We start from the raw sequence: 12,907 nt of genomic DNA, 5'->3' as shown, positions 1-12,907 counted from the left end.
GTCTCCCCAGCTCATGACTGGACCAGGCTCCACATTGACCCCAAAACTGGCTTTACACGCAGGAAACTCACTGAAACTCAACACAACATTATTCTTACCTTGGTCTGGGGAGTTTTACCTGGTTACTAAGATGCCAGGCAGCACAGACAGTCCTACCAGAAAGAGATACACTATTAAAGGGTATGAAGCATCTGCTGCCAGCACATGGCTTTACGTCTATCGGCTGCATTGGAACTGCTCCTCCCTCCTACAGAGAGGACAGTTGAACAGCAGTGTGAAGGGCAGAGAAGTAGAAGTCCATTACTAACCATAAGCTCAAATTACTACAAACATTACATTGAATTTCATATGAAACAGACTAAATACACAAGATTGAAGCCAGGAAACGCAGAACGGCTGGTGAATGTAGGGATTCCACACAGGGTTAATGAGGGGGCGTGGCACACACGAGGATCGTAAGAGCAGGTCATGACACTTTGAATCCAATTTGCATTTAAATGGCTTAACAACTTTAATCATCTAAGTGTAACTTTGGGATCGTTTATTCTCTTCAGAGGCTTCCATAGAATAGTGCATCCATTACCTCACTCATGTTTAGACAGATGTATATGAAAGCACCAGCGCTACACATTCAAACCAGCATCAACGAATTTATCCATCCATCCATCCATTTTCCAAACCGCATATCCTACTGGGTCGCAGGGGGTCTGGAGCCTATCCCTGAAGCAATGGGCACGAGGCAGGGAACAACCCAGGATGGGGGGCCAGCCCATCGCAGGGCACACTCACACACCATTCATCAACGAATTTACTGCTGATTAAAAATTTTGCTTTAAATCACAGTGACTGCGGGAAAAAAAAAAGAAATTTGGCAATACTATTGAAATTATTCAAATGTGGATATTCATGGTCATATGTATGGAAGGGATACATTAAAACACCATCACATTTTTTCTCATTAAAACGGTTTGTGAATTTTACATCATAATAAATGATAACTTTACGTGATTACTAATTACTGTTGCCTAATTTCCTGTCTGGACTTTTCCCCCCCTCATTGTTAAAAGTCATTATATGTCAGGGTGCCAGTTAGTGGAGGCACACAGACACGTTGGCCAGCTGGCCTATTCATTCAGCACCGGCCCATCAAGTAGAGAATTCAGCACCACGGACAGTGACCTGTGTTACAATGACATCAGGTTCCTTCATTGTATATTTTTCAAGAAATAACTAAATGGCTCTTTTGTGGAAATTTCCAGCCAGAGACTTCGTTCCTATATGAAGAGAAGATTTTATTTTTACTCAGACTAAGAAACTACAGAAAATCAGCTCTGCATGCGATCTCTGCTTTACTGCTCGAGCAGGGCTCACGCATATCAACAAGTGTCAAGGTAGCAGGTTTTGCTGTGGTTATTCCTTCAAGCCAGATCAGGAGCCAGAAGTTGCTTGTATAGAATTCCAGCGTTAATGCTGTATTTCAACATCGTCACAACCAAGACTTGACACCCTGCAGGAGTGTGTGTCCCCATGCTGAATTACGATGATTTTATACACTTTTCATATCTCTTATCAAGATATTTGTCATGGAGGAGGTCCCAATTATCATCTTTCTGGACCAATTGCAATCCTTGGACTTCCTTTCTTGGGCTCAGGTATTCATTCCCTAAGTGTCTTTACTATTATTCCTTGTATTTGGGGTCTAATTACTCCCCCGCTGTCAGCGTCAGTGCCCATTCATCCCTGTCCTATGTGCTCCCCATTTGGCTAGCAGGTACATCTGTAGTTATGGCTTCGAAGCCAGCCTCACTTCTTTATTGTTTTTCTGTTTTTTCTAGTGCTTTGGTTTCAGTTTACAGTGCATCCGGAAGGTTCTCACAGCGCATCACTTTTTCCACATTTTGTTGTGTTACAGCCTAATTCCAAAATGGATTAAATTCATTCTTTCCTCAAAATTCTACACACAACACCCCATAATGACAAAAAGTTTACCTGAGATTTTTGTAATTCCTTCTAAAAGCTTGCTGGCGAAAATGCTTTCTTCACCCTAACAATGAAATGAAACACTGGTAAATATCGCTAAAGTTTTTCTTCTTTGGTAAATATCGCTAAAGTTTTTCTTCTTCTTTTAACATGTTGGTTAAATATAATGAGTTTAAGTCGCTTTATTTAAAGAAAAGACATTAACGGCTTTTGTTAATGTTTAAAGGCATAAAAACTTTAGATGTATTTGTTAAATAGGCAAACAAAAATGTGTTATTTTAAATTAGTATACAATATAACCTTAACTTTAGACACAAGATGAACAACCTACACACACGCACACACACACACACACACACACACACACACACACACACACCCCGGAGGTCGGGGGCTTCAGAGTTTAACTTTAGGCTGGTGATCGCGATGTATGTCCAAATCCTAACTTAGTCGTTTACTACCTTATCATGAAAAAGCAGACAGAAGTAGACTTGTAAATTTTAAAGAAAAGACATTAACGGCTTTTGGTAACGTTTAAAGGTATACAAACGGTAGATGTATCGGGCATGTGCACAAGAACGCACCCAAGGGGGGGCCTTTAGAGTTTGCTCAATCAAAAAAACACCTGACATATATAGTTTACATTTTTTCTTAAAATGTATAAGGACCATTTTTTTATAGCGAAATTTTAAATTAGTATGAGTGTGTGATATAAGTCATTTAGGCAACAAGATTTGAGGAAGAGCCTAAATAGCAGCTAGAAATTATCGACCAGGCAGGCAGAAGACCTGATCCAGGTATATAATTCATTATGTTTTAAATTTAATTTAATTCATGAAAGGTAATTACTTGCAGTGCAGTCAAACACATCATGCAGTCAGCCCTGAAAATACGACTGGATACCCTAAGCAAAATAACATTCCATTGAGTCTTGGACCAAAACCTGGAACAGTGAAATCCCAAGATCAATCGCTGCAAAATTTGAACACTACAAACAAAAAGCAAAGCAAGGGCACTGAAAGGAACAACTTACGGACTAATGACCAATTTCCCAAAGAAATACAAGAGCTGAGAAAAAAGCTTCTTCCAATCCTGAAGCAATTTCAGGAAAAGAGAAGAGGAGCTGCACTGACTGTGGATAAGCTGTACATCGGCGGGTAGCTGTACCAAGAGCATAATATCACCACCTCACTTTAGTCATCCACAGTATATAACAGAGAGAGATAGAATACCACTTTTGTCAAAATGACAGGTCGGGTCACGAGGATCAAAGGGTTAGGGGTCACAGAGGTCACTAGTGGGCGGGGCCAGGAGTAGTGGCTCGTTTGTTAATTATTTCCATGTACATTATTTTAATGATTCGATGGACAGCGTGTCCGAAAACAAACTCGTGGCTGAAGCTTTCATGAGGTTCAGAAGTTACCGTCAAATCTCTGTACATCTACCTTGTACAGAATGTATTTCATCGAGGGAAGCACAGTAGGACTATAGCCCTATATACTTATCATCGTCTGTTTAAGAATGTACGTGACAGAATGCAAATCAAAGTTTCAGCTCAACAAACTGCTGGATTCCGACGGGGCGATACGGTGGACCCAGTCGGGTGAACTCATCATCAGAGAGAGACCCATTAAAGGTTCGCATATTTTGGATTTGATGAAAACTTTATCCCAGCTGAAATCCCAGGCCGTCGGATATCCTAAAGGCTGGGAACCCTTTTTAAACGTAATATTCAAATTAAACATCCCCCTCACAACCATCGGTAACATTCAAGCTAGGAAAGCCATCATTGAACTTAAAGATTAAACAACAATGCCCACCACCCTCCTCCCCTCTGAAAAAAAGCGCAAGAGGCATAGAAAATTTATTGAACCTGATGCGTATTATACCTTATTTCAGTAGCATGCCTCCCTAAGAAGCACATAAAACTTTTAGGGTAGTAAGGGGAACCTGGGGGGGGTAACTGTAAGTACAGAAGAAGGAGGCTTTCCACTCTTCGGGCTTCAAAATTATCCGGATCCAGTGTTCATCCTCTCTATTCCGGTTATGCGTGTTCGCGACCAGGAAAGTGGGCCCTCTCTCTATGTGGGTGGGTAATAAATTGCTAGGCCACACACCCCCAAAAGTGCACCCCCGGCAGGGGTTGTAATAGGCATTGCAGCTGGTAAGTGTTCATGATTAAAAATCCACCAAACCTGTCTCTTGGAGTTTATTTAAATCATCGGGGTAGTGGCGCTCTGAACCTTAAATTCAGATGGGGGTAATGGGGTACCTTCCTCGAAGCTCGGAATCTCGGGAGAGGTTGAGAGCAAATACTGAGTAACCGTTTTCAAAATGCTTACAGTTAATGCATAGTGCCAAATCTTTTAAATACCTGTTTGTAGCCAGAAAAAGGTTGTAAAACTCTCTGACCGACTGCCTCGCGTTTGAAAGGTGTCGATCATTCACAGAGGGGCAGAAATTCCAGGTCACACTGCTGAAACATAAATGGGTTTCTGTTTCGTGTCCCCACAAACGCGGCGTGGGCCACGATCCCCAAAACAATGTAGCGTGGTAAGTTACCCAGGAAAAGATTGTCCTGCGGGCAGACCCCCGACTGCGCCGGCAGGGGATACTTTTTAACAACTACCCTGCTTATAGCGTACAGGGTGTTTGCTTTCATAAGAGCAGTCGCATGACCCAGTGATACCGCTGGGGAGATGTCTACTTTTTTCAACTTAATTTCAGTTTCCAGACTAAACGCCATTTTCAACCTTCTCAAATAACCGCAAGAAATAACAAAAAACCACCCGCAACAAATTTCACACCCCGCAACATCCAGAAATAATTAACAACTAGCCACTACTCCTGGCCCCGCCACTAGTGACCTCTGTGACCCCCTAACCCTTTGATCTTCGTGACCTTTGACCCAATCTGTCATTTTGACAAATTGACCCCATTGATCTTTATGACCTTTGACCCGACCTGTCATTTTGGCAAATTGACCCCTTTGATCTTCGAGACATTTGACCCCACCTGTCATTTTGGCAAATTGACCCCTTTGATCTTCGAGACCTTTGACCCGACGTGTCATTTTGACGAAAGCGGTATTCCATCTCTCTCTTATAACAATCCATACATCAATTTCAAAACAGAACAAATCTTCTTCTCATTTTTTCTTCACTATTTCTTATTCTTTTCAAGTTTAATCTCTGTTCCTGTCTGTCTGTTAAAGTCAGTCTAAGGAATGTTAATAAGGGGAACAATTATGGTAATACCATGGAAACAATCAAGGTGAAACCGCTGCATAGTGATGGCAATAATTATTATTGTTATGATGGTCATTATTGTTAGTTAGAGGTCCAAAGCATGTAGTGCTATTGGACCACTACTGATTTGTTAGAATATTTCTCTTTAATTATTTTTCTTCCCTAAAACGAAATGTGCAGCCTAAACCATAAGACCTAGACCCAGGGACGGATTACGGACTGGGCCAGCGGGGCCGCTGCCCAGGGGCCCTTGGGGTGCAGGGGGCCCGTGGGGCCCCTAGCCCAAAACAATTTGCAACGCTTATCAACAATGTATTTTCGTTTGTCCATTTTAGAGGGCCTACATTCTTTGATCCTCTGCCTACAAGGGCCCCTGACCCTATAGGGAGGGCGTTTGGCTGCCAAGGGCCCTTGAATTGTGGTGGTGGTCCTGGTAGTGGTGTGGGGGGGGGGGGGCCCTCGTGAACGTTTTGCCCAGGGGCCCACACAACCCATAATCCGTCCCTGCCTAGACCTACCAAATTTGGTAGGAAGACGTCATTTCCTACCCATTACTCAGACCATCCGACCGAAGTTGGACAGTCAGTGGAGGGCGCTGTAGCACCACCCCCTTCCCCCATACATTTATGCTGATATCTTCTGACCTGTTAGCCCTAGGGTCGAAATTCTTTTTTTCTACAGATACAGGCAGCCATGCCTTAGCAACTAGCCCATCACACTATTTAGCTCTACCTAATTAGATTCTTGGCTAACTTGCATAATTCGCAAAACCTACTTTTGCCTACTAGTCCTACCTCATCTGACCAAATCAGACAAATGAGGTCTCAGTTGTCAATCAGACCCCTGAGCTGATCAATACACATTAATAAAAGTTTGACATTTGTCTACAACACAGCCATTTGCCTCGTCCAAACCGATCCTTAATCAGGCCTGTTCTAATCAGACAGCTATACAACTAAAAATGGCCAATTTCTCCTGATCTCCTTGGTCAATTCAAGAGAAATTTGGCAGATAAGTACATTGACCAAGCCTGGGGTGAGACACATACTATAGCAGTCATAAGTCATAAAACCCTGGCCACCATCAGCCAATAAAAATCAAGCATCTCTTTGACAGCCTTAACAATCACCAATCTAAACCAAAACTGGATGGTCTATTTCTCTACAGACCCTCAGCCCACCCTGTTAAGGGCACCCAGTCTGTCAGAGGATGCATTTTGTTGTTGTGCACCTTGTGCTGTGGTGTGTCATCAGTGACTAAACACTTCACCTTACCTTCCTGTTTTTGACATGTTTTGGCCAGCAGATGGAGCGAGTGCTCCATTTCATAAATGCCATTTAATACTTTAAGGCCTTCTCATGTCTAAAGTATAATTGTACTGCTGTTATACGGTGCATCCCCAACAGAACAATGCTGTTCTGAATATGCAGGAAAGTCTAAGTTTACACAGCCAGCACAAACAACACTTAAACCTGTATGATCTAGACCTCCCATATTAGGTAGGAAGGTGTCTTATTTTTACCTACTACTCAAACCAGTCATTCAGTGGGGGGGAGGTGCTATACCGCAGGTTTCTACATTCTGTCCTGTATCTCCTGACCTGTTAGACCTAGACTCGAAAATATCCATCCTATCCCAGCAGAATTTACTACTGTCTGGCTGATTGATACATTGGCCACCAGTGAGAGTCAGTATTCAATTTTCTATCAGTACTCCTGTGCTGTTTCTATGCTATGGATGACATTCCAATGCTTAAGACCCTTTAGTTGCTGCTTGCAGTCACTAGTTATTATTATTATTATTATTATTATTATCTCTATTGCTATTCAATTTACTGGCAACCTCTCACAGTAATAGCAATGGGATCTCAAACAATAAGGTTCAAGGTTCTGGTGGAACCAGTATGAATGCTTCGATACCATTTACCAGATGGCGAGAGAAGAAACTCCATGTAGTGGGTGGAATTGGTCTTACACGATGTTGCTAGCTCTGCAAAGTCAGCAGTCATGGTAAATGTCCCTCAGGGGAGGTAGGGGTGTTGTGGTTTTTTTTCCCCTGCCAGTCAGGAGTCGCTTGTGTAGATCTTTGGATTCAGTCTTTATTGCAACAGTGAGGTTACAACCAAGGCTGGACATCCTGCAGGAGTGTGTCCAATACTGTTTGAGACTAAATTTTTTACATTTTCTTATGTTGTAACAATATCTTGTCACTTAAGCATCATCATTTCTTCAACCATTCACCATCGTTGTTTTCTCCTTTAATCCATACTCCTAGCTAGATGATAAGTCTGTCAATCATCTCTTTTACTGCTTGGTCCCTGGGCTGAACATAATTGTGGCACGACCATCTCTACTCAGTTTTTTTAAATATCCTGCCATGAATTTTTGGCGAATCCCTTCCTTCAGAAGCAAACCTTAGCAGCTTTAGCTTGTTGCACATTGTCTGGCTAGAGGGTTGATAATATATTTGTCCTTCAACATAGTGATTAGCTGCAGCACTAATAAAGTACATATTCATACATCAAAGGCTAACAAAATAGCTAACAGATACAGAAACTTCTAAGTTAACACAAGGTGCTAATTCATACTTGTTTTTCATCACATCGTGCACAGCAGTAATTGGTCTGCATTCTCTAAAGGTTACAAGGTCACTCTCTACACGGTTTACATCAGCTTCTTAATATAGTCCTAATTATTACATTCTCTATGTGTTATGAAGTGCTAAATAATATTCCATAATATATTCATCAACTTATAATTCTGAGAAATGAGGTGTGTAAGTATTGGAATGAAAATATAAGTCAAGAAAATTAATACATGCAAAGTATGTAACACTGCATGCCTGCCATCCTATTAACTGGCTGTGTGGTAACAGGCAAATACAGAAAATCTCAGTGTGTGCAGAAGCATTTCACTGCTAGTGTACGGACCCAAAACTGATGACCTTGCTTTCTTCCACACATTTTTTGATTCACTGTCCAATTTATCAAATTCTACAATAAGAATCGGTGGTGACCTTGATACAGTTAATCCTCCCCACTTCCGACAGATCATCCACTACTGTTAATCCTCCTCCACGGAAACATTAAAACAGCATATGGATGGTCTTGGTAACAGCTGGCAGCTAAAAAAAAAGCCCAAAAACAGACATCCTTCACTTAACGAGTTCTGTTCCTATGACTGGGTGAAAAGGTCAAATTGGATGAAAAGTGAAGAGCCGCCCCTTGCTGATATATCATGCATCCTGTAGGCTACTGGTAATGTGTTTGTGTCAACGAACTTTAGATATTGTTTTAATACCACCTTTGCACCATTTATTAAATTTTTAGTATATTTACAAGCAGTTATAAGTTATAGCTATTTATATTGTTTGCATTTATTATTTTATTATTTATTTAGTATTATTGTTTGTTACTCATAGTATGTGTTTGCTGTTTATTGTTAGTGATGGACCCAGTATTGTGCTGTAATGAGTGATGTGTGTGAGATATGTGTTTTTCGTGTTTCTCCTACATGGGGTTTGTGTGTGGACTCTGTACTAAAAACAAAATTTACTTGAACTTGAGGGATGCACATAACTGGCATGCAAGTACGCATTCACCTTTAATGCGATACATGTGGCAATCCATTGTTCTAACAGCACAAATGTGTGCTTATTTAATCCACACTGCAATCTTTATTTCCAAACTCGCTACACGGTACACGGATGGCACACATCATCGGTGATGTCTTCCGCAGACCTTTTGACAAGCTAAATGCATTCATGTTGAGCTTCTCATCAAATGTTCTACCAAGCTGACTCCCGCAAAAGAAGACACTTTGAACTCATGACAAAATAACTCCCAGCAGGAAGGACGGCAACCATGGCTCCAAATCCATGTTCTACACGGTGGAACTCCTGGTCCAGTGTTGTGCAGTACCATTCAGAGCAATTCATACACTACAATGAGTTCATAGAGTTGGAAATGGAGGTAAGGACCATGTTCACCTGTCTTAAGAAAGTACCTTAATTACTCAATATGTGTAAACATAACATTTTACCTGACCGCTGCTCGTGCTATAACGTGCACTGAAATACAAACATTAAAATGTATTTCTTACAGGTGCCAATGTAAATCAGTGCTTTTTTGATTTGCTTTAGTTAATTGCATTGAAACACTTGACTAACCTTTTATTCTACCTACAGACGTGTGGCAAAAGCGCACCACAGTCCGTGGAGAGACTCCATAAAATGCTACAAGATGCAGACATTGCTGCAAGTCCAGGTCCATTTTCAAACCTATTTTCAAACCTATTTTCAGTGGTACTAACAAATTGTAAAAAAAAAAAATCACATTATAAACATTTATAGCCAAGACTTTTGAGCTCTGAAGCTTATAGACATAGGGGCTGGCTACACAAAGGTGAATGAGACATTCAAAGAATTGTGTGAGGTTTGATTACTAAAGTGTTACAACTTTGAAGTGACTTTGGAGTCACCACACCTTTGCATACTGTCAATGGCCCATCAGTCTGGAATGTCTGTCACTGCTCCTCACACTAATCAGTTTGGAAAGGCAGTGTGAATTTTACAGTTTTTTTTCAATTGCTAAGACAGATACTGCAATATTGAAGTTGCTTTCTCAAAACTCTCCATACAGTCACCACAACATTAGCGTATGTGGGCTAAACTGTTAAGCGTTTTGTTTGCTTTCATACAAAATACAATCAATAACTAAATGCTTCAAATGTCATGGATTCCTGTCTCACTCACAACATTACATTTTCAGAGGCCATTTTGCACACAAGTACACAATGACCCTAAATCTGCTAATAAAACAGTCAAAACTGAAATATGTCATTTTGCTAAATTACTATCAAGACCCTTTCTAAAATAGATTTTAAAAACCAAATAAAATAAACAAATTGTGTCAATTGACACAAGATAAAACAATGAATGCTGTATGCCAAGATATTTCTCCAGAGCAATGCCAAGGATCATATATGTAAAGAGATAGTACCGTAGATTCTACTCTGTCTTAGCAATGGAAAAAAAATGTAAGAAAAGACACAATACTAGCCAGAATTATGCCAGAGGCTTGCTAATGGCTACCAAAAGATTCTGGTTGATACCTGTGGTACTTGTGTATGTAAACTTGTGACCACAACTAAAATGTGTTTTTGTAAAGAAAGCGCCATCTCATGGTAATACCCTGCAAGTGAATAAATGGGCGGGTTTAGACGAGACCTAAGGCACACCCCCAGAAGGAGAGCGATTACTCCCTTTGGCTGGCTTTTGGCAGGCAACCGGCAGGCAGCCGGCTGGCAGTTGGCTGGCAACCGGCAGGCAGCCGGCTGGGAGGGGAAAATTGAGGTGGCTGCATCTGTATAAGCCTTATGTTGTCTCTAGCACATTCTCAAGCAGGAGAACAATAGGTGGTACCACTCATGAGAACTGGAGCTTGATCAGATTTCTTCCTGGAAACTGAGTACCAGAAGGAGAGCCTGCATGGCAGGTGCTCCTGGACCTGAAGGATGTTGTTCAACTTGGGTTGTGCCAGTTAATACTGATGCTTACCTTGAGAGCAAAACCTCTGAGCACAGGAAGAAGTATCAAGAACTTTTCCTGACACCAAGCCGTTTTTGAAGCACCATTAGTTGGAACATTATCTAAAGGTGATTAAGCTGTTTGGTCCTCTTGATGTGCTTTAGACTGTGTGCTTTGAGGTGAAGCAGTGTTTTTTTTAAACAGGTTCCATGGCACCCAAACTGATTCAGAACCCCATGCTCCCAGAGCATCCCCCACAAGACTCCCCGAGGGACACGGTCGAATGCCTTCTCCAAGTCCACAAAACACATGTAGACTGGTTGGGCAAACTCCCATGAACCATCCAAAACCCTGCGGAGAGTATAGAGCTGGTCCACTGTTCCACGGCCAGGGCGGAAACCACACTGCTCCTCCTGAATCCGAGGTTCGACAATCCGGCGGACCCTCCTCTCCAGAACCCCCGAACAGACCTTACCAGGGAGGCTGAGGAGTGTGATTCCCCTATAGTTGGAGCACACCCTCCGGTCCCCCTTCTTAAAGAGGGGGACCACCACCCCGGTCTGCCAGTCCAGAGGCACTGCCCCCGATGTCCACGCGATTCTACAGATGCATGTCAACCAGGACAGCCCCACAGAATCCAGAGTTCTAAGAAACTCCAGGCGGATCTCATCCACCCACGGGGCCCGGCCACTGAGGAGCTTTTTAACCACCTCAGCAACCTCCGCTCCAGAGATAGGAGAGTCCACACCCAAGTCCATATACTCTGCTTCCACGTTGGAAGGCGTGTGGGTGGGATTGAGGAGATCTTCGAAGTACTCCCTCCATCGACCCAAATTGTCCTGAGCTGAGGTATAATCAGTGGTGATGTTGCACCGCTTTCCCACCCTGAGCCGCCGAATGGTGGACCAGAATCTCCTCAAAGCCGTCCGGAAGTCATTTTCCATGGCCTCACCAAACTCCTCCCACACCTGAGTTTTTGCCTCAGCAACCCCCGAAGCCACATCCTGCTTAGCCTGCCAGTAGCTGTCAGCTGCCTCTGGAGTCCCACAGGATAAAAAGGCCTGATAGGACTCCTTCTTCAGCTTGACGGCATCCCTCACCACTGGTGTCCACCAGCGGGTTCGGGGATTGCCATCACGACAGGCACCGACCACCTTATGGCCACAGCTCCGGTCAACCCCCCTCTGGTTCCAGAGCCCAAGCCGAGTGTCGAGGTGAGCCCGACTATATCTAATTATTCAAACAGTATTTGTATTGGAATGATTCTGTCCCAAGCTTTTTGATCCATATAAGCAGTTGATCACTATAACCATGATCATATAAGCAGGTGTTACGTATTAGGGAGCACGGACCAGGGAAGCAGAGGCAGGACTGGAGGTGTTGGGAGAATATGAGGTTTAATGAAAAGAAAAACACGATTGGGAGACAACCACATAATGTCAATGACCGGACTGGGGAAACATACTTTAACGTGGACTTAAAGACACTGGACTAATCAACATGACTGGAAACAGCTGGTGACATCGGGATTCCACAGGAGGTAGCATGGCACACAGGAGGATCAGACGAGCAAGACATGACAGCAGGTTCCACTATACGTAATGAAGTACTACTTTTGTTGTGTTAGTGCCCATGTACTCGACCTAATTTCTGGCTGGTTTGTAGCAGATCAAATTATTATTCCACCTATACAAATTGATTTGTTACATAATGCAATAATAACAAATTACATAATGATTTCTTCTTGATAGATTTTCAACAAAATAATCTTGTGATGTTAAAAGAGCCCTACACCCTACGGTGAAATTATAGACTTTTCGTTTCTTTATAAAAACTTTATAAATTCGCCAGGAGTTCAGGGGCGGCATGGTGGTGCAGTGGTTAGCACTGTTGCCTCACACCTCTGGGACCCAGGTTTGAGTCTCCGCCTGGGTTACATGTGTATGGAGTTTGCATGTTCTCCCCATGTTGTCGTGGGGTTTCCTCCAGGTACTCCAGTTTCCCCTCACAGTCCAAAGACATGCTGAGGCTAACTGGTTGCTAAATTGCCCGTAGGTGTGCATGTGTGAGTGAATGGTGTGTGAGTGTACCCTGCCATGGGCTGGCCCCCCATACTGGGTTGTTCCCTGCCTCGTGCCCATTGCTTCCAGGAT

Source organism: Brienomyrus brachyistius, chromosome 10 (genome assembly GCF_023856365.1).
Source record: "Brienomyrus brachyistius isolate T26 chromosome 10, BBRACH_0.4, whole genome shotgun sequence".
Classification (NCBI taxonomy): domain Eukaryota; kingdom Metazoa; phylum Chordata; class Actinopteri; order Osteoglossiformes; family Mormyridae; genus Brienomyrus; species Brienomyrus brachyistius.
The sequence above is the reverse complement of the archived record's forward strand: the minus strand, read 5'-3'. Positions refer to the sequence as shown.